This window comes from Rattus norvegicus, chromosome 6 (genome assembly GCF_021556685.1).
Source record: "Rattus norvegicus strain SHRSP/BbbUtx chromosome 6, alternate assembly SHRSP_T2T, whole genome shotgun sequence".
Lineage (NCBI taxonomy): Eukaryota > Metazoa > Chordata > Mammalia > Rodentia > Muridae > Rattus > Rattus norvegicus.
Window position 1 is genome coordinate 63,435,387 of NC_141539.1, and position 24,443 is coordinate 63,459,829.

Below are 24,443 nucleotides of genomic sequence, written 5' to 3' on the forward strand. Positions count from 1 at the left end.
GAGATCACTTCCTTTAGAAAGTTTCCTCTTTTCCCCTTCGCAGACGTCTGCATCCCTTCGGGTGTCTCTACATTGAGCAATACGACTCGTAATCCAGTCACTCTTTACATCCTCTTATTTTGGTATTTTTGAGACTTCCTTGAGATCACAAGGCTTCCAGGAGTCCATCAGGTCTGTAGTACATATTTTAGGAAACACATTCGACAACCCTTCCTAGACACCCCACACTCATGGCAGAGGACAGTATACTTTGCCAAAGGAGCTCTGGGTCAACGGGATACTGTGACAGTTTTCTATAGATGAGTAAGAATTTTTTCCTTGACTTTCTGTGCAATTCTCATTGTGTGTTTTTAACTACTACACTGGCGGTTAATATTGTCAAATTGATAGGATATAGAATAGCTTTGGAGAGGAACTCCTGGACATGTCTATGAAGTGCTAGATTTCATTAATTAAGGTGTAAAGACCTACCCTAAAGAGGGGTGGCATTATTCCACAGACTGAGGTCCTGGACTGAATAAAATGGAGAAAGTAGGCTGAGCACCAGTGTTCATCCCTCTGTGCTTCCTGATTGCAAATGCAATGTGAGCATTTGCCTCAAGCTCCTGCCACTGTGCCTTTTCCCATGATGATCTGGGGCCAAAATAACACACTCCTCTCTTCTTCTTTCTTCTTCTTCTTCTTCTTCTTCTTCTTCTTCTTCTTCTTCTTCTTCTTCTTCTTCTTCTTCAATAATCTATTTTCATTTTATGGTATTTTGCCTGCACGTTTGTGTATGTGAACGTGCCGGATCCCCTGGAATTGGAGTTATAGACAGTTGTGAGCTGCCATGCAGGTGCTGAGAATTGAATGCAGACCCCCCCCCCCCCCGGAAGAGCAGCCAGCGCTCTTAACTGCTGATCCATCTCTCGATTCTACACTTTCCTTTCTTTCTGACGGGTCTCTATCAGGTACTTTGTCACAACAAGAAAGTAACACACACATACATGTTCACTGGAGTCAAATTTGAAATTACAAAATACATGTAAAATCATGATAATACTTGGTCACAAAACCTAGGATAAACATTGATCACATTTTTTTTAATTGAGGCCTTGAGATGACCCTATATGTGTTGACTGATAATGAGTTTTGTAGCTTGCAACACCTGGACCTTTTGGGATGTGAGTGGGGCTGAAAACAATATAAGATTTTTTTAAAACCTCATCTTTCCTTTTTTGGAAAGCCTGACAATATACAGAAATGGTTCTGTGTCATTTCATAGTCAAAGAGGACTGTACTTTATTTTTAACCAAAAATTACTTTTTACAAACCTTACATAATTGTTTAACTATGGTGCTCACACTTACATCTTGCTTGCTCTCTTTTACTTCAGCAGATATGTAAGAAGTAAGTGCCTATCTTCGATCAACTGACTTCTATGTCTAAGAGACTACATCACTAAAAATGGATGTATTTTTCAATAAATTGATACATTTTTAAGCGTTTTGAGATGATTCAGACATGCCCACATAGTACTACCTGTCTGTCCACCTGTCTCTCTGCTCACACAGCCACCCTTGACTGTTGTGGTTGGAGCACAGGCTCTGGCAGCAGCTCTCCCAGCTCCCTGCTTTGTCAATTCCAGCTGTGTGGTGACCAGAACATGGCTCGGAAACGTGAGGTTTTGAGTTCTAGACTGAACCATGCAATTGAATTGTTACAGGAATTAAATGAATGTACAGATTAAGTCCTTGAAATTGATCTTGCCAACAAATATAGCTCTCAAAATGTTTGTTTAGTACACATTAACAAACATGAATATCTCATCTACCCACAGGAATTTGTATCAAAATGAAGTGCACGTTTTTAATCAGTCCCGGAGAGGCTGAGGCAGGAGGCTTTCATTATACACAAAAGACATGGGTGTTATTTAATTATGAAGATCCTTTCAGGTGTGTATGTAAACATTTGCTTCTCTGAAAATAATGATTTTGTATTTCATAATACTAATATGCTATTTCCTTACTCCTGTACTTGTAGTTGCCCCAAAATGTATCTCCCTTAATAATATCTCAAGAAACAAATTTCTATGCATGCTGGTTTGGGCATATGCACAATAGTATTTCTATAAAGTAGACGTCTAAAAATAGAATTATTCAGCCAAATGACTTTAATAGTTTGGTTTTGTTTCTTGAGTCAGGGTCCTGCTCTGTAGCTGACCCTAAACTCCTAATCCTCCTGCCTCAGCAGTACTAATTAAAAACATGCTAGCTCTACATTTAAAAAAGTTAGGGGGCTCCCTTGGGTTTTTTGAGACAAGATTTCTTGCAGTCCTGAGACTCACTGTGTTGACCTCACACTCACTATGAGGCCAGGAAAGCCCTTGAACAACTCAACCTCCGGCCTCCGTCTCCTGAGCAGTAGAGTACTAGGCATGAGCATGGCGAAAGCTTTAAGATCTTCTCAAATTACACTCATCACTATGACAGTGCCCATTTTTCCATACTTGATAACTAAATTTTAAGAAACTTTCATTTGAAAAAAATCTTTTTCAGCCTGATGCATAAAACACCTACCTCAAGTTTTAGAAGTTGAATATCTGGTTACTAGGGAAAGTGAGCATCATTCTACAGTTGTGTTACACAGGCTAATTTTGCCAGAAGCTTAATATCATGCTGTTTACATGTGTGTCTTCTAAACTAAGCATTCTCATTGTAGTTATGTATGATAAGGACTGATTTTCCATCTATGTGCACTCCACATGAACCTTTTACTTTCCTCCTATGCTTCCTCTAGAAAGCGTTCCTGATCACATGTTTAATAGGTCTCCATCTGCTCTGCCATAGAAATGGTCGCTCTTTTTCCTCTTTGGACTTTTGCCCCATTCGGAATATATCTGTGCTATCGTGTAATATAGCAATTTAATCTTTGTCCAAAGTGATAATCACGTTCCTTAGTATGACTTGGTTAATAATCCATGTATAGATACCGAGCCGAAGCACAGTAATTTTTCATACACAAAATTCTTACTTTGTATCTTTCAATATCAACAGTTGACTATGTTTCCCTTTCCTCTGGCACATTATCACTGGTTTGTTTGTTTTAGATTTTTTGTTTTATTTCACAAAACTCATCAATGCCCCTATATTTTCCCACAGAAAACTAAGAATGAATTGAACATCAAGTTTTATCATTGTGATCATCTACCCTCTGAGGTACGGTATTATCTCAGTATTTGTTCACATATTAGTATAGAGCTGGAAATCATATTTCAGGTTTTTAATAATTAATTATACATGCCTTTAATCTCTGCACTCGGGAGGTAGAAGCGGGTGGATCTCTGTGAGTTTGAGGCAAGCACAGGCTACATAGAGAGTTCCAGGTTAGCCTGGGTTACATAATGAGACCCTGTCTCAAAACAAACAAAAACAAGCAGTGGTTAATGGAAGAAAGGATGTGAGAGACAATATCTGTGGGCTTGATATCAGCAGGACCACTCTAAACCCTTTCAAACACAGCTCTGATCCTTTCCACAACTCTGATCATGCATTTGTCTATCTTACAGACTACAGAACAGGAACAGAGCCCCACAAACACTAGCTGTAGACTTAGGACCTGAATCGAAGCAGGATGCTTAAGCCTAGACCCCAACAGTACAACTGCTGTGAGTGCCCTGCATCTGAGACACCATTCTATCTCATACCTACCAGATTGTTTACAATTAGAAAGACTCCAGTTCTTGAACATCAGAGTCCAGTCAGAAGGTGGGAAAAGGAGGGATTTAGATCTGGCATGATGGAACCCTTTGGGAAGCAGTGATATTTACTGAAAATTGCAGGCATATTCTAGTACTTTAATTAATACTTGTGCTCTCAAGTTCTGATTGTGTAGGAGTATTTCCCAGATGCTCCTTGTAGATACATCACGAGACATGGACAACAATACTTGCTATATCAGATTTGTGGTAGAAAGAAATTGAAAGCAGAGGCGAGGTGTAGCTCAGTTGATAGAATGTTTGCCTAGCATGTGTAAAACCCTGGGTTCAATCTCCAGCCCTTCATAACTGTGGAGTGGGGTACAGATCTATTCCTGGCATTTGGGAGGTGGGGGCATTAGGATCAAGGTGATCTTCACTTACATAGTAAGTTTGACTCTAACTCTAGGTGTGTGAGAATTTGTCCACCAAAGACAGACAAACAAAGAAGCTGAATGCAACCAAGGAGAGTAAGGAAATGTGTAATTACATTGTGGGAGGTAGATGCTTGTGAGAAGAAAGATGGACAGAGTCAGAGGCAAGAACAACATGGAAGGGAGGTAGCATAGACAAGTTTCAAGCTTGTAATGTCAAATAAAATTGAGCCATGAATTTATGAAATGAAGAAAGCATTGCTTATATTAGTAAAACCAAATAATTGAAATGCAATGCGGAAGAGCATACAGTAACTGAATGTGAGTGGGTGCTTGGTAAGGACAAGAAGGAGAATGAAAATGGAGGAACAAACAAAGTAGCCAGGCAATAAAACGTGAGAGCAGGAAGAAGCCAGGTCAGTAGTAAACGTGACTCACGCCGAGCCAGAAGGCTGCTGACTCAGACCTTGGACGCAAGGGCTTATGACACAGAGGAAGGAAGATCAAAAGTTCAAAGCCAGTTTAGGCTACAGAGTGAGTTCAAGGACTGCCTGGGCAATTTAGAGGGAGCCTGCCTCGAAATAAAAAGCAAGAAGATGTCTGGGAGGGAACTGGACTAGGATACACGAGGGTTTAGGTTAAATCCCCAGGAGGAAAAACAAATAACACCAAAAAGCCACAAGCCAAAGAACAGCATCAATTCAGTCCCGCGCACCTCATATCCAAACTCATAGTACAGCACAGAGTAAAGACAGGAGGAGAGATTGTAAAGCATGACAGGTGGGATGGCGCACACCTGTGATCCCTGCCCTGACAAGGCCATGGCAGAAGGATAGAAAGTTCCAGAATAACTGAAGTTACATAATAAAGCCCTATTTCAAAAGAAAAAAAAAGGCTTTTACTTTTTTTCTGTATCTAAGTGGCAGACTTTTATATGTTTGTATACCTGTGTGCAAATTTCACAGCTGCCACAATTAATAAAAAAAAAAAAGCTAGTTAGGGATTTAGAGAAAGCTGGAGGACTTAGGAGCGTTACTGAAGTCAAGAATACTGGTTTAGAAATGGGATCTCATAAAACTGCAAAGCTTCTGTAAGGCAAAGGACACTGTGGTTAGGACAAAACGGCAACCAACAGATTGGGAAAAGATCTTTACCAATCCTACAACAGATAGAGGCCTTATATCCAAAATATACAAAGAACTCAAGAAGTTAGACCGCAGGGAAACAAATAACCCTATTAAAAAATGGGGTTCAGCCCCCAGACCCTGTGAGAGAGAGACCCAACCGCCTGGTCAGGTGGGCACTCCTGAGGCTGCAGAGCAGAAGAGACCACCAACACTGCTCACCCCTGCCCACATCCCTGGCCCAAGAGGAAACTGTATAAGGCCTCTGGGCTCCCGTGGGGGAGGGCCCAGGAGCGGCAGGACCCCTGTGCCTGAGACACCACCAGAACCTGAAGGAAACAGACTGGATAAACAGTTCTCTGCGCCCAAATCCCGTGGGAGAGAGAGCTGAACCTTCAGAGAGGCAGACAAGCCTGGGAAACCAGAAGAGACTGCTCTCTGCACACACATCTCGGACTCCAGAGGAAAAAGCCAAAGACCATCTGGAACCCTGGTGCACTGAAGCTCCCGGAAACGGCGGCACAGGTCTTCCTGGTTGCTGCCGCTGCAGAGAGCCCGTGGGCAGCACCCCACGAGCGAACTTGAGCCCCGGGACCACAGGTAAGACCAACTTTTGTGCTGCAAGAAAGCTGCCTGGTGAGCTTGGGACACACAGAAGCAGAATTCCTCTAGGACCGGGCACGTTCTGTGTTTACCGGAAGTCCCACACCCTCGGATCCTGGCCCGCAGCAGCTCTCTACCCCCAGACCCTGTGAGAGAGAGACCCAACTGCCTGGTCAGGTGGGCACTCCTGAAGCTGCAGAGCAGAAGAGACCACCAACACTGCTCACCCCTGCCCACATCCCTGGCCCAAGAGGAAACTGTATAAGGCCTCTGGGCTCCCATGGGGGAGGGCCCAGGAGCGGCAGGACCCCTGTGCCTGAGACACCACCAGAACCTGAAGGAAACAGACCGGATAAATAGTTCTCTGCACCCAAATCCCATGGGAGGGAGAGCTGAACCTTCAGAGAGGCAGACAAGCCTGGGAAACCAGAAGAGACTGCTCTCTGCACACACATCTCAGACGCCAGAGGAAAAAGCCAAAGACCATCTGGAACCCTGGTGCACTGAAGCTCCCGGAAACGGCGGCACAGGTCTTCCTGGTTGCTGCCGCTGCAGAGAGCCCGTGGGCAGCACCCCACGAGCGAACTTGAGCCTCGGGACCACAGGTAACACCAACTTTTCTGCTGCAAGAAAGCTGCCTGGTGAACTCAAGACACAGGCCCACAGGAACAGCTGAAGACCTGTAGAGAGGAAAAACTACAGGCCGGAAAGCAGAACACTCTGTCCCCATAACTGACTGAAAGAGAGAAAAACAGGTCTACAGCACTCCTGACACACAGGCTTATAGGACAGTCTAGCCACTGTCAGAAATAGCAGAACAAAGTAACACTAGAGATAATCTGATGGCGAGAGGCAAGCACAGGAACCCAAGCAACAGAAACCAAGACTACATGGCACCATCGGAGCCCAATTCTCCCATCAAAACAAACATGGAATATCCAAACACACCAGAAAAGCAAGATCTAGTTTCAAAATCATTTTTGATCATGATGCTGGAGGACTTCAAGAAAGAGTGAAGAACTCCCTTAGAGAACAAGTAGAAGCCTACAGAGAGGAATCGCAAAAATGCCTGAAAGAATCGCAAAAATCCCTGAAAGAATTCCAGGAAAACATAAATAAACAAGTAGAAGCCCATAGAGAGGAGACACAAAAATCCCTGAAAGAATTCCAGGAAAACATAAATAAACAAGTAGAAGCCCATAGAGAGGAGACACAAAAATCCCTGAAAGAATTCCAGGAAAACACAATCAAACAGTTGAAGGAATTAAAAATGGAAATAGAAGCAATCAAGAAAGAACACAGGGAAATAGCCCTGGATATAGAAAACCAAAAGAAGAGACAAGGAGCTGTAGATACAAGCTTCACCAACAGAATACAAGAGATGGAAGAGAGAATCTCAGGAGCAGAAGATTCCCTAGAGATCATTGACTCAACTGTCAAGGATAATGTAAAGCGGAAAAAGCTACTGGTCCAAAACATACAGGAAATCCAGGACTCAATGAGAAGATCAAACCTAAGGATAATAGGTATAGAAGAGAGTGAAGACTCCCAGCTCAAAGGACCAGTAAATATCTTCAACAAAATCATAGAAGAAAACTTCCCTAACCTAAAAAAAGAGATACCCATAGACATACAAGAAGCCTACAGAACTCCAAATAGATTGGACCAGAAAAGAAACACCTCCCGTCACATAATTGTCAAAACACCAAACGCACAAAATAAAGAAAGAATATTAAAAGCAGTAAGGGAAAAAGGTCAAGTAACATATAAAGGGAGACCTATCAGAATCACACCAGACTTCTCGCCAGAAACTATGAAGGCCAGAAGATCCTGGACTGATGTCATACAGACCCTAAGGGAACACAAATGCCAGCCCAGGTTACTGTATCCAGCAAAACTCTCAATTAACATTGATGGAGAAACCAAGATATTCCATGACAAAACCAAATTTACACAATATCTTTCTACAAATCCAGCACTACAAAGGATAATAAATGGTAAAGCCCAACATAAGAAGGCAAGCTATACCCTAGAAGAAGCAAGAAACTAATCGTCTCGGCAACAAAACAAAGAGAATGAAAGCACACAAACATAACCTCACATCCAAATATGAATATAACGGGAAGCAATAATCACTATTCCTTAATATCTCTCAATATCAATGGCCTCAACTCCCCAATAAAAAGACATAGATTAACAAACTGGATACGCAACGAGGACCCTGCATTCTGCTGCCTACAGGAAACACACCTCAGAGACAAAGACAGACACTACCTCAGAGTGAAAGGCTGGAAAACAACTTTCCAAGCAAATGGTCAGAAGAAGCAAGCTGGAGTAGCCATTCTAATATCAAATAAAATCAATTTCCAACTAAAAGTCATCAAAAAAGATAAGGAAGGACACTTCATATTCATCAAAGGAAAAATCCCCAAGATGAACTCTCAATCCTAAATATCTATGCCCCAAATACAAGGGCACCTACATACGTAAAAGAAACCTTACTAAAGCTCAAAACACACATTGCACCTCACACAATAATAGTGGGAGATTTCAACACCCCACTCTCATCAATGGACAGATCATGGAAACAGAAATTAAACAGTGATGTCGACAGACTAAGAGAAGTCATGAGCCAAATGGACTTAACAGATATTTATAGAACATTCTATCCTAAAGCAAAAGGATATACCTTCTTCTCAGCTCCTCATGGTACTTTCTCCAAAATTGACCATATAATTGGTCAAAAAACGGGCCTCAACAGGTACAGAAAGATAGAAATAATCCCATGCGTGCTATCGGACCACCACGGCCTAAAACTGGTCTTCAATAACAATAAGGGAAGAATGCCCACATATACGTGGAAATTGAACAATGCTCTACTCAATGATAACCTGGTCAAGGAAGAAATAAAGAAAGAAATTAAAAACTTTTTAGAATTTAATGAAAATGAAGATACAACATACCCAAACTTATGGGACACAATGAAAGCTGTGCTAAGAGGAAAACTCATAGCGCTGAGTGCCTGCAGAAAGAAACAGGAAAGAGCATATGTCAGCAGCTTGACAGCACACCTAAAAGCTCTAGAACAAAAAGAAGCAAATACACCCAGGAGGAGTAGAAGGCAGGAAATAATCAAACTCAGAGCTGAAATCAACCAAGTAGAAACAAAAAGGACCATAGAAAGAATCAACAGAACCAAAAGTTGGTTCTTTGAGAAAATCAACAAGATAGATAAACCCTTAGCCAGACTAACGAGAGGACACAGAGAGTGCGTCCAAATTAACAAAATCAGAAATGAAAAGGGAGACATAACTACAGATTCAGAGGAAATTCAAAAAATCATCAGATCTTACTATAAAAACCTATATTCAACAAAACTTGAAAATCTTCAGGAAATGGACAATTTCCTAGACAGATACCAGGTATCGAAGTTAAATCAGGAACAGATAAACCAGTTAAACAACCCCATAACTCCTAAGGAAATAGAAGCAGTCATTAAAGGTCTCCCAACCAAAAAGAGCCCAGGTCCAGACGGGTTTAGTGCAGAATTCTATCAAACCTTCATAGAAGACCTCATACCAATATTATCCAAACTATTCCACAAAATTGAAACAGATGGAGCCCTACCAAATTCCTTCTACGAAGCCACAATTACTCTTATACCTAAACCACACAAAGACACAACAAAGAAAGAGAACTTCAGACCAATTTCCCTTATGAATATCGACACAAAAATACTCAATAAAATTCTGGCACACCGAATTCAAGAGCACATCAAAACAATCATCCACCATGATCAAGTAGGCTTCATCCCAGGCATGCAGGGATGGTTTAATATACGGAAAACCATCAACGTGATCCATTATATAAACAAACTGAAAGAACAGAACCACATGATCATTTCATTAGATGCTGAGAAAGCATTTGACAAAATTCAACACCCCTTCATGATAAAAGTCCTGGAAAGAATAGGAATTCAAGGCCCATACCTAAACATAGTAAAAGCCATATACAGCAAACCAGTTGCTAACATTAAACTAAATGGAGAGAAACTTGAAGCAATCCCACTAAAATCAGGGAATAGACAAGGCTGCCCACTCTCTCCCTACTTATTCAATATAGTTCTTGAAGTTCTAGCCAGAGCAATCAGACAACAAAAGGAGATCAAGGGGATACAGATCGGAAAAGAAGAGGTCAAAATATCACTATTTGCAGATGACATGATAGTATATTTAAGTGATCCCAAAAGTTCCACCAGAGAACTACTAAAGCTGATAAACAACTTCAGCAAAGTGGCTGGGTATAAAATTAACTCAAATAAATCAGTTGCCTTCCTCTATACAAAAGAGAAACAAGCCGAGAAAGAAATTAGGGAAACGACACCCTTCATAATAGACCCAAATAATATAAAGTACCTCGGTGTGACTTTAACCAAGCAAGTAAAAGATCTGTACAATAAGAACTTCAAGACACTGAGGAAAGAAATTGAAGAAGACCTCAGAAGATGGATAGATCTCCCATGCTCATGGATTGGCAGGATTAATATAGTAAAAATGGCCATTTTACCAAAAGCAATCTACAGATTCAATGCAATCCCCATCAAAATACCAATCCAATTCTTCAAAGAGTTAGACAGAACAATTTGCAAATTCATCTGGAATAACAAAAAACCCAGGATAGCTAAAGCTATCCTCAACAATAAAAGGACTTCAGGGGGAATCACTATCCCTGAATTCAAGCAGTATTACAGAGCAATAGTGATAAAAACTGCATGGTATTGGTACAGAGACAGACAGATAGACCAATGGAATAGAATTGAAGACCCAGAAATGAACGCACACACCTATGGTCACTTGATTTTTGACAAAGGAGCCAAAACCATCCAATGGAAAAAAGATAGCATTTTCAGCAAATGGTGCTGGTTCAACTGGAGGGCAACATGTAGAAGAATGCAGATCGATCCATGGTTATCACCCTGTACAAAGCTTAAGTCCAAGTGGATCAAGGACCTCCACATCAAACCAGACACACTCAAACTAATAGAAGAAAAACTAGGAAAGCATCTGGAACACATGGGCACTGGAAAAAATTTCCTGAACAAAACACCAATGGCTTATGCTCTAAGATCAAGAATCGACAAATGGGATCTCATAAAACTGCAAAGCTTCTGTAAGGCAAAGGACACTGTGGTTAGGACAAAACGGCAACCAACAGATTGGGAAAAGATCTTTACCAATCCTACAACAGATAGAGGCCTTATATCCAAAATATACAAAGAACTCAAGAAGTTAGACCGCAGGGTAACAAATAACCCTATTAAAAAATTGGGTTCAGAGCTAAACAAAGAATTCACAGCTGAGGAATGCCGAATGGCTGAGAAACAACTAAAGAAATGTTCAACATCTTTAGTCATAAGGGAAATGCAAATCAAAACAACCCTGAGTTTTCACCTCACACCAGTGAGAATGGCTATGATCAAAAACTCAGGGGACAACAGATGCTGGCGAGGATGTGGAGAAAGAGGAACACTCCTCCATTGTTGGTGGGATTGCAGACTGGTAAAACCATTCTGGAAATCAGTCTGGAGGATCCTCAGAAAATTGGACATTGAACTGCCTGAGGATCCAGCTATACCTCTCTTGGGCATATACCCAAAAGATGCCTCAACATATAAAAGAGACACGTGCTCCACTATGTTCATCGCAGCCTTATTTATAATAGCCAGAAAATGGAAAGAACCCAGATGCCCTTCAACAGAGGAATGGATACAGAAAATGTGGTACATCTACACAATGGAATATTACTCAGCTATCAAAAACAACGAGTTTATGAAATTCGTAGGCAAATGGTTGGAACTGGAAAATATCATCCTGAGTGAGCTAACCCAATCACAGAAAGACATACATGGTATGCACTCATTGATAAGTGGCTATTAGCCCAAATGCTTGAATTACCCTAGATGCCTAGAACAAATGAAACTCAAGACGGATGATCAAAATGTGAATGCTTCACTCCTTCTTTAAATGAGGAAAAAGAATACCCTTGGCAGGGAATAGAGAGGCAAAGATTAAAACAGAGACTGAAGGAACACCCATTCAGAGCCTGCCCCACATGTGGCCCATACATATACAGCCACCCAATTAGACAAGATGGATGAAGCAAAGAAGTGCAGACCGACAGGAGCCGGATGTAGATCGCTCCTGAGAGACACAGCCAGAATACAGCAAATACAGAGGCGAATGCCAGCAGCAAACCACTGAACTGAGAATAGGTCCCCCGTTGAAGGAATCAGAGAAAGAACTGGAAGAGCTTGAAGGGGCTCGAGACCCCAAAAGTACAACAATGCCAAGCAACCAGAGCTTCCAGGGACTAAGCCACTACCTAAATACTATACATGGACTGACCCTGGACTCTGACCTCATAGGTAGCAATGAATATCCTAGTAAGAGCACCAGTGGAAGGGGAAGCCCTGGATCCTGCTAAGACTGAACCCCCAGTGAACTAGACTATGGGGGGAGGGCGGCAATGGGGGGAGGGTCGGGAGGGGAACACCCATCAGGAAGGGGAGGGGGGAGGGGGATGTTTGCCCGGAAACCGGGAAAGGGAATAACACTTGAAATGTATGTAAGAAATACTCAAGTTAATAAAAAAAAAAAAAGAAATAAAAAAAATGGGGTTCAGAGCTAAACAAAGAATTCACAGCTGAGGAATGCCGAATGGCTGAGAAACACCTAAAGAAATGTTCAACATCTTTAGTCATAAGGGAAATGCAAATCAAAACAACCCTGAGTTTTCACCTCACACCAGTGAGAATGGCTATGATCAAAAACTCAGGGGACAACAGATGCTGGCGAGGATGTGGAGAAAGAGGAACACTCCTCCATTGTTGGTGGGATTGCAAACTGGTACAACCATTCTGGAAATCAGTCTGGAGGATCCTCAGAAAATTGGACATTGAACTGCCTGAGGATCCAGCTATACCTCTCTTGGGCATATACCCAAAAGATGCCTCAACATATAAAAGAGACACGTGCTCCACTATGTTCATTGCAGCCTTATTTATAATAGCCAGAAGCTGGAAAGAACCCAGATGCGCTTCAACAGAGGAATGGATACAGAAAATGTGGTACATCTACACAATGGAATATTACTCAGCTATCAAAAACAATGAGTTTATGAAATTCGTAGGCAAATGGTTGGAACTGGAAAACATCATCCTGAGTGAGCTAACCCAATCACAGAAAGACATACATGGTATGCACTCATTGATAAGTGGCTATTAGCCCAAATGCTTGAATTACCCTAGATGCCTAGAACAAATGAAACTCAAGACGGATGATCAAAATGTGAATGCTTCACTCCTTCTTTAAAAGGGGAACAAGAATACCCTTGGCAGGGAATAGAGAGGCAAAGATTAAAACAGAGACTGAAGGAACACCCATTCAGAGCCTGCCCCACATGTGGCCCATACATATACAGCCACCCAATTAGACAAGATGGATGAAGCAAAGAAGTGCAGACCGACAGGAGCCGGATGTAGATCGCTCCTGAGAGACACAGCCAGAATACAGCAAATACAGAGGCGAATGCCAGCAGCAAACCACTGAACTGAGAATAGGTCCCCCGTTGAAGGAATCAGAGAAAGAACTGGAAGAGCTTGAAGGGGCTCGAGACCCCAAAAGTACAACAATGTCAAGCAACCAGAGCTTCCAGGGACTAAGCCACTACCTAAAGACTATACATGGACTGACCCTGGACTCTGACCTCATAGGTAGCAATGAATATCCTAGTAAGAGCACCAGTGGAAGGAGAAGCCCTGGGTCCTGCTAAGACTGAATCCCCAGTGAACTAGACTGGTGGGGGGAGGGCGGCAATGGGGGGAGGGTCATGAGGGGAACACCCATAAGGAAGGGGAGGGGGGAGGGGGATATTTGCCCGGATACCGGGAAAGGTAATAACACTTGAAATGTATATAAGAAATACTCAAGTTAATAAAAAAAAAAATACTGGTTTAGGTCCTATTGCTTCCTCTGCCTACTTTCAGCTTCAGTGACAAAAGAAAAAAAAAAAGTAATCTATAGCTCAGGAAGTGTTTCACATGGACTGTGAGACCCGAGTTACTCATTGACTATTTTATTACCATCCGGTGTAAGACTGTGTAGAGAAATACTGGTGTTTATGACCTAGAGTTTTTATAGCCTAACAAACGATCGCCATGAAAACATTCGAATGAGTGTTAAGAATAGCAAGCTTTATATAGCGTGCATTTGGGGGCGTTTTATCTGTCCACAGATAACGCTAGCAAGTCAGGGAGCAGACTTGCCTACTGAGATAAGTGCATGGCGCAGAGAATATGGCTTCCTGGGTGTTTCGAATAGAAGCAAGCAAACAGAGCAACGTCCCTCCTCTCTGCTGCAGCCAGTGGCCTCAACTGCTGTCCTCTTGCACTGATGATTTTCTGGCTTTTTTTTTTCATATTTTTTCCCCTTTGAGATTATAATACCACATCGCTTTTCTTCTCTTCAACTCCTCCTGTGTACATCCCTGTCTCAAATCCTCAGTCTCTTTTTCTTTATGTGTTGTTCTTTATAGTTTAATATGAATACAACCTGATCCGTCCATATAATGTTACTTGTATATATGCTGTAAGATTGACCACTAGGTATTGAATAGCCAATTGGTGTGCTCGTCCCAGGGGAGGACTATTTCTCCTCTCAGAGTTCCCTAGTTTGCCTGTAGTTCTTTGTGTAAGGCTGAGGACTAATGAGCTTTCCCCCCTGCACTGATATTTCTTATTGTGACTTCAATACTGGGTTAAATAATAGTACTGAAATATTGGTATATGCACATTGATCAAGAATAACAGGTGAAAATGATACAAACTCTCCATTCTCATTTAGAGAGAGAGTGAAAATATTTGTGAGTAAAATGACTTATTCTCACACATTTCAAGATAAATTTTGAAAGAGCAGGTAAAATAGAATTGCCCAAGTGATAAGAATTATTATGCTGAGTGAATGGCAGATAGGGCTCTTGGCCCTATGCATTCTAGAATGTTTAAAGATCTTGACTATATATTAATAGGGTAAATTTGAACATTATGTAGTTCCAAAATTCATTAAACTGCAATTCCCATGGGATGGTGCATTTAGGGTGATGTAGCTGGATGTATTTGTAGAAGTCTATGATCCTGAGTCTGAACCAACATTTTGCGAGTGAGAATTCCTGGAAAGACCTACGTCTACAAAGGCTGATTGAACTGAACTGCAGGGATGTGGAGAGGTTGGAATGCTGCAGGTCCAGAAGCTAATTATCTTATCTTGGACCAGCATTGTATTCTCCTGTGGATCCATTCAGAAATCAGTTGGTTTTTCTCCCATAAAATTTGTGCCACCCTTGTATCAAAAGGCGTATCTTGCCTCACACATTTTAATTTAACACGCAAGATCACCAGCTTGGGAGGACTGCTGCTGCTTTTTCTCCTCCAGCTGCCTACACAGAAACTTCCAGCACTGTGAAAGCTACCCAGCACAGAGAGAAAGCTGGGAGCTCAATTCTATTATGGTTTGTTTGTGTTCTAATACCAAAGTGTGTGTTGTCTTCACAATAGAGTCTCATCATTTAATTCTGAAGCCTGAATATTTTAATTCTATATTCAAATGTTTTGTTTTGTTTTGTTTTTGTTTTTATTGGTTATTTTATTTACTTACATTTCAAATGTTATTCTCCTTCCCAGTTTCCCCTCCAAAAACCCCCTACCCCATTCTCCTCCCCCTGCTTGTATGAGGGTGCTCCCCCACCCTCCCACCCACTCCCACCTCACAGTCCTAGCATTCCCCTATGCTGGGGCATCGAGCCTCCACAGGACTAAGGGCCTCCCCTCTCACTGATGCCAGATAAGGCCCATCCTTATGCAGCTGGAGCCATGGGTCCCTCCACATGTATTATTTTATTGGTGGTTTGGTTTGGTTTGGTTTGGTTTGGTTTGGTTTGGTTTGGTTGAACTACACTGGGAGCTATGGGGGGTGGGGTCCAGTTAGTTGGTATTGATATTGTTGTTCTTCCTATGGAGTTGCAATCCCCTTCAGCTCCTTCAGTCCTTCCCCTAAGTCCTTCACTGCAGTTCCCGTACTAAGTCCAAAGGGTGGCTGCAAGCATTCTTATCCATTTTGGTCAGGCTCTGGCAGAGCCTCTCAGAAGACAGCTATATCAGGTTCCTGTCAGCAAGCCCTTTTTACCATCAGCAACAGTGTCTTGGTTTGGTGACTGCATATGGAATGGGTCCCCAGTTCGGGCAGTCTCTGGATGGACTTTCCTTCGGTTTCTGCTCCACTCTTTGTCCCTGTATTTCCTTTAGACAGGAGCAATTCTGGGTTAAAATTTTCGAGAAGGGTGGGTGGCCCCATCCCTCAACCAAGGGCCATGCCTAACCTCTATAGTCTCTAAAGGTTCTCCCTCCCCTTTGTTGGGTATTTCAGCTAACATCATCCCTGTTGGGTCCTGGGAGCCTCTTGCTTTCCTGGCATCTAGGACTGTCTGGTGGCTACCCCCAGTTCCCCATCCCTCACTGCTAGACACCTCTGTTCAATTTCCTGACCCTCTGTATATCATCTCTGTCTCCCCCCACACCTGATCTTGCCCTTTTCTCTCTCCCCCTCCTCTTTCCCTCCCAAGTCCCTCCCTCCCTCTACCTCCCATGAATATTTTATTCCCCTTCTAAGTAGGATTAAAGCATCCACGCTTTGGTCCTCCTTCTTGAGCTTGATATGGTCTGAGTTGTATCATGGGTATTCCAAGTTTTTTGCCTAATATCTACTTATCAGCGAGTACATACCACTTGTGGTCTTTTGTGACTGAGTTACCTCACTCAGAATATTTTCTAATTACATCCACTTGCCTATGAATTTCATGAAGTCATTATTTTTAATAGCCAAGTAGTGCTCCATTGTGTAAATGTACCACATTTTCTGTATCCATTCCTCTCTTGAAGGGCATCTGGGTCCTTTCCAGCTTCTGACTATTATAAATAAGGCTGCTATGAACATAGTGGAGCACGTGTCTTTGTTATATGTTGAGGCATCTTTTGGGTATATGCCCAGGAGAGGTATACCTGGGTCCTCAGGTAGTTCAATGTCCAATTTTCTGAAGAACCTCCAGACTGATTTCCAGAGTGGTTGTACCAGTTTGCAATCCCACCAGCAATGGAGGAGTGTTTCTATTTCTCCACATCCTCGACAACATCTGCTGTCCCCTGAGTTTTTGATCTTAACCATTCTGACTGGTGAAGTGGAATCTCAAGGTTGTTTTGATCTGCATTTCCCTGATGACTAAGGATGTCAAACATTTCTTTAGGTGCTTCCATTGAGAATTCTTTGTTTAGTTCTGTACCCCATTTTTAATAGGATTATTTGGCTCTCTGGAGTCCAACTTCTTGAGTTCTTTGTATATATTGGATATGAGCCCTCTATACTTTAATATTTTTCAACCATGAAGGACAATGCTTTGTAGACATTAAGAAACAGCAATTAATTTTTTATTGTTTTCAAAGAAAAGAATTCTTCAACTTAAAAGTAATAGACTTTTCTTTCTCTACATCACAATCTGTAGACAAAGGGACATGTCTGTCCAGTACCTACTTAAGGAGATAGATTTCGGCAAAGCAAAACTAGGGATGGAAAGACCCTCTGAAGCCTGTTTCTTACCTCTGTCTGCTCTGAAGGCCCTGAGTAGAGTGAGTGGTTCAGAAACTGGACATTGCAATAAAATTAGTTCTACCAGATTTCATCTCCAATCAGTCTGCTTATACAGCTCTGTGGCCATTGAAAATTAATAACTTCCTTCACACACCCTTCTATAAGATGATGGGTATATGTATGTACAGATGATTATGATATATAGTTTCATCATATGTGTGTATAAAAATATGCATGAATATATGTGTGTTGTAAGTTACATTGTACATAATAAACAAATACAATGTTTACAGAAGGCACTCACTAAGAATTACATATTCTTACTCTGGGATGATAATGCTCATATTTAATGATAGCAAATAGCAATGGATATGTTGTATGTTTGGCACAATAATTATTTTGAATTTCCCATATTTTTTATGCGACAGAGTCAAAAATGCAACCCACAGCTGTGCACTTGAAAGATCCTGAAAATTGTCCCAAAGGCACTAAGAGTTGTCCTCATCTGGTTAGAAACTATTTCTTTTGAGTTCTAGCATTTAGCAGACTGATACCAGCCTTGTAAATCCTAGGTCTCTTTTCTCTCTCTAAAAAAAAAAAAAAAGCTTAATAATTCCCACATAACCTTGACAATGGCACACATCACTGTTAAGGTAGTCTTTGTCAAAAGACATGCTCGAGGTTTTTAACTTTCTCTCAGACCTGTCACAAAGGGCACTATAAGCTTCAGACTGGAATGTTTGTGGAAAACTCAGTTCTTTGACAGTGCGTGCAAGCCCAGGTCGTCCTTAGGACATGTGAACTTAGGTCATTTTCCTCATTGCTTCAATTTCTTCGTTATGAATAGCTTTAGCAAGTCCAGATTAAATCAATGCCATTGTGTACCTTTTTGAAAGGCACTTCTGTCAATATTTTCCCCAAAAGCTGCATTTCTTATCTAGTAGGATCTTAATGTTGTCTCTCTCTCTCCATCTTACCCTACATGGGTATTCATTTGGAGACCAAAGAAGTCAATTCAGGAGATATAAAATTCAACTACCTGCTCTTGGAAAAAGAAAAGGAGCTCAAGCTGTAAGCAAATGGAGAGAGAAGGAGGAGGAGAAACAGGAAGAGGAGGAGGAACGTCACAATGCTGAAGTGCTCACAAACGAGAAGCTAGTTAACTTCACTCTTCACAGACACTTTTGCTCTGCATGTGGCACACAGCCTTTCAAGTGGAGTCAGTCGATGAAGCACATTTTTTTTTACTGTCTTTTATTGCTTTATTTGTCACTGGGACTCTATAGAGAACGCATGACAAAACTCCCTGAATTCATGAAGTACCTCTGTTAGAAAGAAGACGTGGTGGTCAGAGGAAGTTGATACAAGCACAGAGTAATATCCAGGCCCAAAGCATCAAGGACTACTGAAAGACGTTTTGTGACGTAGAGGCTGAAGGATTTTCAGGAAAGGAATAACATGATGGGATCTGCATTTCAAACGAATCAAATAACCACTGTTATTTGATTTTGACACTAGACTGAACTAGGCCTAGGACTCCAGGGGACCTCCAGACGGGAGGCCACTTCAAAAAGTCAGACAAAAGACAGTGGAATTTAGACCAGTATATTTACTAGAGGCTTTGAAAAGTGCTTAAGCTTGTGAGGCAACAGCTTATAGGGTGGGAAATAAGAGACATGGTTGGCTCCGCATTATTTTGGGGTTTTGCCTGAGCTCATGGAAGAAGGCAATTACTATATGCAAAGCCCAGGAGAGGACAGAGAGGGAGATGAGAGGTGAGTTTTGACTTTAGGGAGCTAAGGGTTATTGGGTTTTGTAGAGAGGTGCTGTACTGGCTGGTTTTACGGGTCTACTTGACACACGCTGAAGTTATCAAAGAAAGGAGCCTCAGTTGTGGAAATGCCTCCATGAGACCCAGCTGTAAGGCATTTTTGCAACTAGTGATCAAGTGAGGGGAAGACCCAGCCCATTGTGGGTGGTGCCATCCCTGGGCTGTAGTCTTGGATTCTATGAGAGCAGCTGAGCAAGCCAGGGCAAGCAAGTCCATGGCTCTACATCAGCTCCTGCTTCCTGACTTGCTTGAGTTCCAGTCCTGATTTCCTTTGGTGATGAACAGCGATGTGAAAAGTGTAAGTGTAAACCCTTTCCTCCCCAACTTGCTTCTTGGTCATGATGTTTGTACAGGAATAGAAACCCTGACTAAGACAAGTGCCAAATAGGTTGTCAGAGGCAGCCCAAAATCCAAAAGTGTAGTTTAGAAGAAATGCCAGGATGAAGTATATACATAGGAGATCATAAGAGAATAGCCAACAGCAGATAGGATGGGTGGGATTGCGTAGGGCATGCGTGTAGATAACAAAGAATGAGAAGGACGAAGTCCTGGGGCGTTCCAACCCTCTCCACTCACATTTCTGGAGTGAGTTCACCATAGGAATTACTGAAACCACTATTTGCTCATTTCTGTATTTGTTTTTCTAAAGAATATAATCCTTTCCACGATTGTCTGCTAAAACTCTAGAACCTGAATGGTGCAGAGAATCAATCCACTGTTAAATGGTAGAATAAACGTCGTCATCTTTCCAGAGAATGCTGCTTATGCACACAGAGATATTAAGACCAGTTTGACCATATTTTGGCTAATTTTCATAGTGAATGAACCTAGAAGAAGTTAAGATGACCCAGTTTGGGGGCTGGGGATTTAGCTCAGTGGTAGAGCGCTTACCTAGGAAGCGCAAGGCCCTGGGTTCGGTCCCCAGCTCAGAAAAAAAAAAAAAAAGATGACCCAGTTTGTTTGACCTTTCCTTTTCTCCTCTGTGAAATGATTATCAAGTCTCGATCAGAAACAAAACAGCACTGGCCAATCATTGGTTTTCTTGTCACGAGTGTTTATAAATAGCTTTTTAGAAAATAGTTCCAATGTTAAAGAAGAACTTTCCAGCACCTTGAAACTGTAGGCTGTTCAAGCCTGATTATCTTCAGGGTAAACATTTAATGTCTTATTCTTGGGTGTCTTCTACTTTTTAATGTATTGGAGAGGCTTGGACTAATGTATTAGGAAAACATAAAAACAAAAGCTTCCCCTATTGATTTCACATGCCAATAATACAAGAGAAGCTTGTTCCAGTCCCTACATAACTTTGTGTGTCTCTCTTGCCCCCCTCTTAGAAATAACACTATTATAAACTACCTGTCATTACCCTCCAATTCTCAAACTAACATGTTTCCAGGAACAATTATTTGCCTGTGCCATAAATAAAACCTTCCTACCCTTTCTCACTGGGTAATACCCACTAGGAAGGTACTCATTTGATTCTGAGCTGCTTCAGCTCCGGTCGCCGCACTGTCTTCTTCCTTTTAAATAAAATCCTTTCAGGTATACCCAATAATTATGCCTCTGTACACAGTAGTGTAGTCATCTTTTAAGAGACCGTGTAATATATAGACGTCTTTTTCTCTAAACGACTTGGACATTTAATTACAGTATCCGCCATAGAGAGCCCGAGTAGTCAAAATTAATAAGCTTTTTTTCCCCCTTGTCTGCCTCTTCTTTGGTGATCTCAGCCTAGAGCATCCCCTGAACTTGGAGCAGCAAGAGAAAGTAAAACTTCTGCAGTTGCATAAAAATATCCAAACCTCACGAATGAAATTAAAACCCCGTGACAATAATCACATCTATGTTGCAACAAGGGAGTTTCAAGTTTCACAACTCTGCCTGAAAACATGTGTCATTTTTGGAGTTTCTTGTGTCTCTGGGAGAGTGCAGACTTCTCTGGAATCCAGGCTGGTGCCACAGTTCCTCGGCATCCTCTGGGGGGATTTCAGGACATCGTGTGCTGTTTTTCTCCATCAACTTTCTGGAAAAGCAGCAAAGAAGGATGAGAACAGACGACAGCGCCAGCTTAGGCAAAGGCTGAGGCTTTGCTCTCAGGTCACTCATGAGTAGGATCGCAAGTCTGACTGCTAAATGTTATCCACTCCATCTCCTACTACACAGCTATCTGGAACCAAACTCAGAAAGGCGTGGGAAGGAAAAGGCTGAGCGCGGCCACAGCTGTGATATGAGAGGAGAACTTCGCTGAGTTAGTCAAGCTTGAGTTTTATGTTCTTAATGTAAAACACAGATCTCGTCTTAAAGAGAAGCGAGAGTTTCTTCTATTTCAAACATGATCATGGCCTTAGAAATACGGATTCAGCTTGGTCCTGCCAAGACTGAACACCTAGTGAACGTGATTGTTGGGGGGAGGGTGGTAGTGGGGGGAGGATGGGGAGGGGAAGCCCATATAGAGGGGGAGGGGGAGGGATTAGGGGGATGTTGGCCCGGAAACCGGGAAGGGAAATAACAATCGAAATGTAAATAAGAAATACTCAAGTTAATAAAGATTAAAAAAAAAAAAAAGAGTACAATCTCCAAAATGAAACCTAAAAAAAAAAAAAAGAAAGAAAGAAATATGCATTCAGGTTGACACAAGGTTACATGAACTTTTATAGTCACAGGACCCAAAACAAAACAAAACAAAACAAAACAAAAAAACCAAATACAAAAAAAAAAAAACAAACAAGCAAAAACAACAACAACAAAAAAAAACCCACTATATAGATCAAGGTCTTGGCCAAATACACAGAGGTGGGCTTCAGGTGGTCATGTTACAACAAAACAGGAAAACTCAGTTGTGGGTTCCAGATGGTTTCCGATGGCATCATTAGCTTTGGGGCTGGTGGAAGCTTACTAAGGTCTACTAAGTTAATGTATTTCAGAAGTTTCATTTGATAGTAAGAAGGTCGTCAAGTCAGACACAAAGATGGGCAATAAATAGCCATTGAGAGGTTAAAGACAGCCCAGCATAATTTTGGCTATGAATCTTCAGTACTCCACCTTACCACAATCACAAGGTTCTAGTCAGTCGATCGGCCTTATAGAATATTTATCAGATGTAACTTTTTGCTGTGGTCAATATACATGTAACTGAGTACTACGGAACAACGTGCGTGTTCTGGAGTGTTGTCATCTTAAACATTTTTAACATTCAGTTCCTAACGAAGGCTTTGGTTTCCTAGTCTGTAAATTATAATAAAAATGCTGGTAGTTATAACTCCTTACTCATCGTGTGGTCTAAGGAAATTAAGGGAAGTCATACAAATGTGACTGTGAGGTGGTCAGTGAGCAAAAGTCCCTTAAACAACGCTAGCATCAAAGAGTCCTGGTTCACACACTTAGACACTCCCTTCTCTGTCCACACCAGGGTGAGCTGGGTGGGCACAGTAGTGTTACCATGAGGTTTCTTAGAGGCAAGAAGACTTAAAAAAAAAAAAAGAAGAAGAAAAAGAATCCCACTTAGCTGAGGCACATAAGTGTAAGAAGATGTAGACATGGAATATTTTCTGAATCTTCAAAAGAGTTTTTAACCCTGTGTTAGGGGTTCTATTGCTGTGCTAATCATGGTGACCAAAGCATCCTGGGAGAAAAGGGTTTATTTCAGCTTACAGTTGTTGTCCATCATGAAGGCAAATCAAGGCAGGAATTCCAACAGGGCTGTGGAGACAGAAAAGAAGCAGAGGCCCTGGAGGAATGCTCCTTGCTGGCTTGTCTCTCCTGGACCGCTCATTTTGTTTTCTTATATTATATACCCCATGACTGCCTGCCATGGGGTACACCGCCCACAATGGGCTGGGCCCTCCCACATGAATCATTAATCAAGAAAAATGCCCCACAGGCATTTCACAGACCAATCTGAGGAAGACATTTCTTCAACTGCGGTTGGCTGCCTTTTCTCAAATGAATCTAGCCTGTGTTGATTTGGCACAAAATCAACCAAGATAAGCCCCAAAGTTCAAACTAAGAGATAAGTGCTTATGATTCATAGAGAAGCATACCAGAAGGCACAAACCTATAGGGCTTTCTCAAGGAGATTTGGCCAGAGTGTCTACTCAAGTCTTCTGTCCCATCTAAATTAACTATTGAAATTCTGAAAAACGTTTGGGTTCCTTTTTTCATAGGCATTACTATCCCTGAAGGAAAGTCCTATGGAAGACCAACCACTCTGATCCCTAGAAAGCCAACATAATGAGTGTCAGTAAAATATTTGTGAAGACTGTGACAGTCTGTAGAGGAAGCAGGCAGCAGCCATATTCTGGATACATGCTCGTTGCACTACAGGAAATACAGAGCCATTCTGATGCCCCCTTCCGGTGGTGTAGACCTTCCTGTGGAGAGGTGGTCTTGTAAATGCTCTCAGGAGGTCTTTGGCCTGTCGTTTGGTCAACAGAGAAGATGCTGACGGCTTACTTAGAGATTAAAAATAAGTGGTTCACTGTCAACAAAGGAAAAGCAAAGGGTGGGAGCATTTGCGACGTTTCATTGCTGGCCTGCATGGAGTACCCCATAGACATAGGAAATTGATGAGCAGCTGGGCTCCAGTAGTCTCATGGGTGTTCCAATCTAAAGGGTACTCCCAGGGCCTCTGAAGATACCAATAAGAAGCAGTCAGCCAAGACTGGACTCAGGGTGAATTCTGGAGGCAGAGGCTCAAGCAGGGACTCGGGGTAAATTCCCTTCCTCAGATGACTTTAAAGATTATCTAGGAAGAAAAATGAAAATATCCTCCTGAAGCCACTGTTTAGGCACCAGCAACATGGAGATGCCAGGGGCCAATCACATCAGTACCTCTATCTTTCTATCTTAGATGTTTCTCTCTCTCTCTCTCTCTCTCTCTCTCTCTCTCTCTCTCTCTCTATCTCTATCTCTATCTCCCTCCCTCCCTCCCTCCCTCTCTCAGTTACCAACAGCTTGTAGATAAGTTCCAAACAAGAAGCAAGGGCATGTGATGGGAAGACACTGCAGAAAGAGAAGGACAACTTTCCGTTTTTTACCCCTGAACTACAGAACAGGTTTCTGCTTAGGAGAGCATAGACCTTT

The 24,443-nt window shown here is 41.9% G+C and overlaps 1 long non-coding RNA gene across 2 annotated transcripts in view; it reads left to right on the plus strand.

Moving 5' to 3' along the window:
- Window positions 1–21,951, plus strand: part of LOC148005213 (uncharacterized) — a 30,240-nt gene extending 8,289 nt beyond the window's left edge. Inside the window, exons 3-5 of one of the 2 annotated variants that reach the window (XR_015622384.1) lie at window positions 1,820–1,934; window positions 3,141–3,197; window positions 21,092–21,951. This is a non-coding gene — a long non-coding RNA (uncharacterized LOC148005213). The remainder of the gene's footprint in view (window positions 1–1,819; window positions 1,935–3,140; window positions 3,198–21,091) is intronic. The other variant, XR_015622386.1, reaches the window with a different exon arrangement.
- The last annotated feature ends 2,492 nt before the right edge of the window (window positions 21,952–24,443 follow it).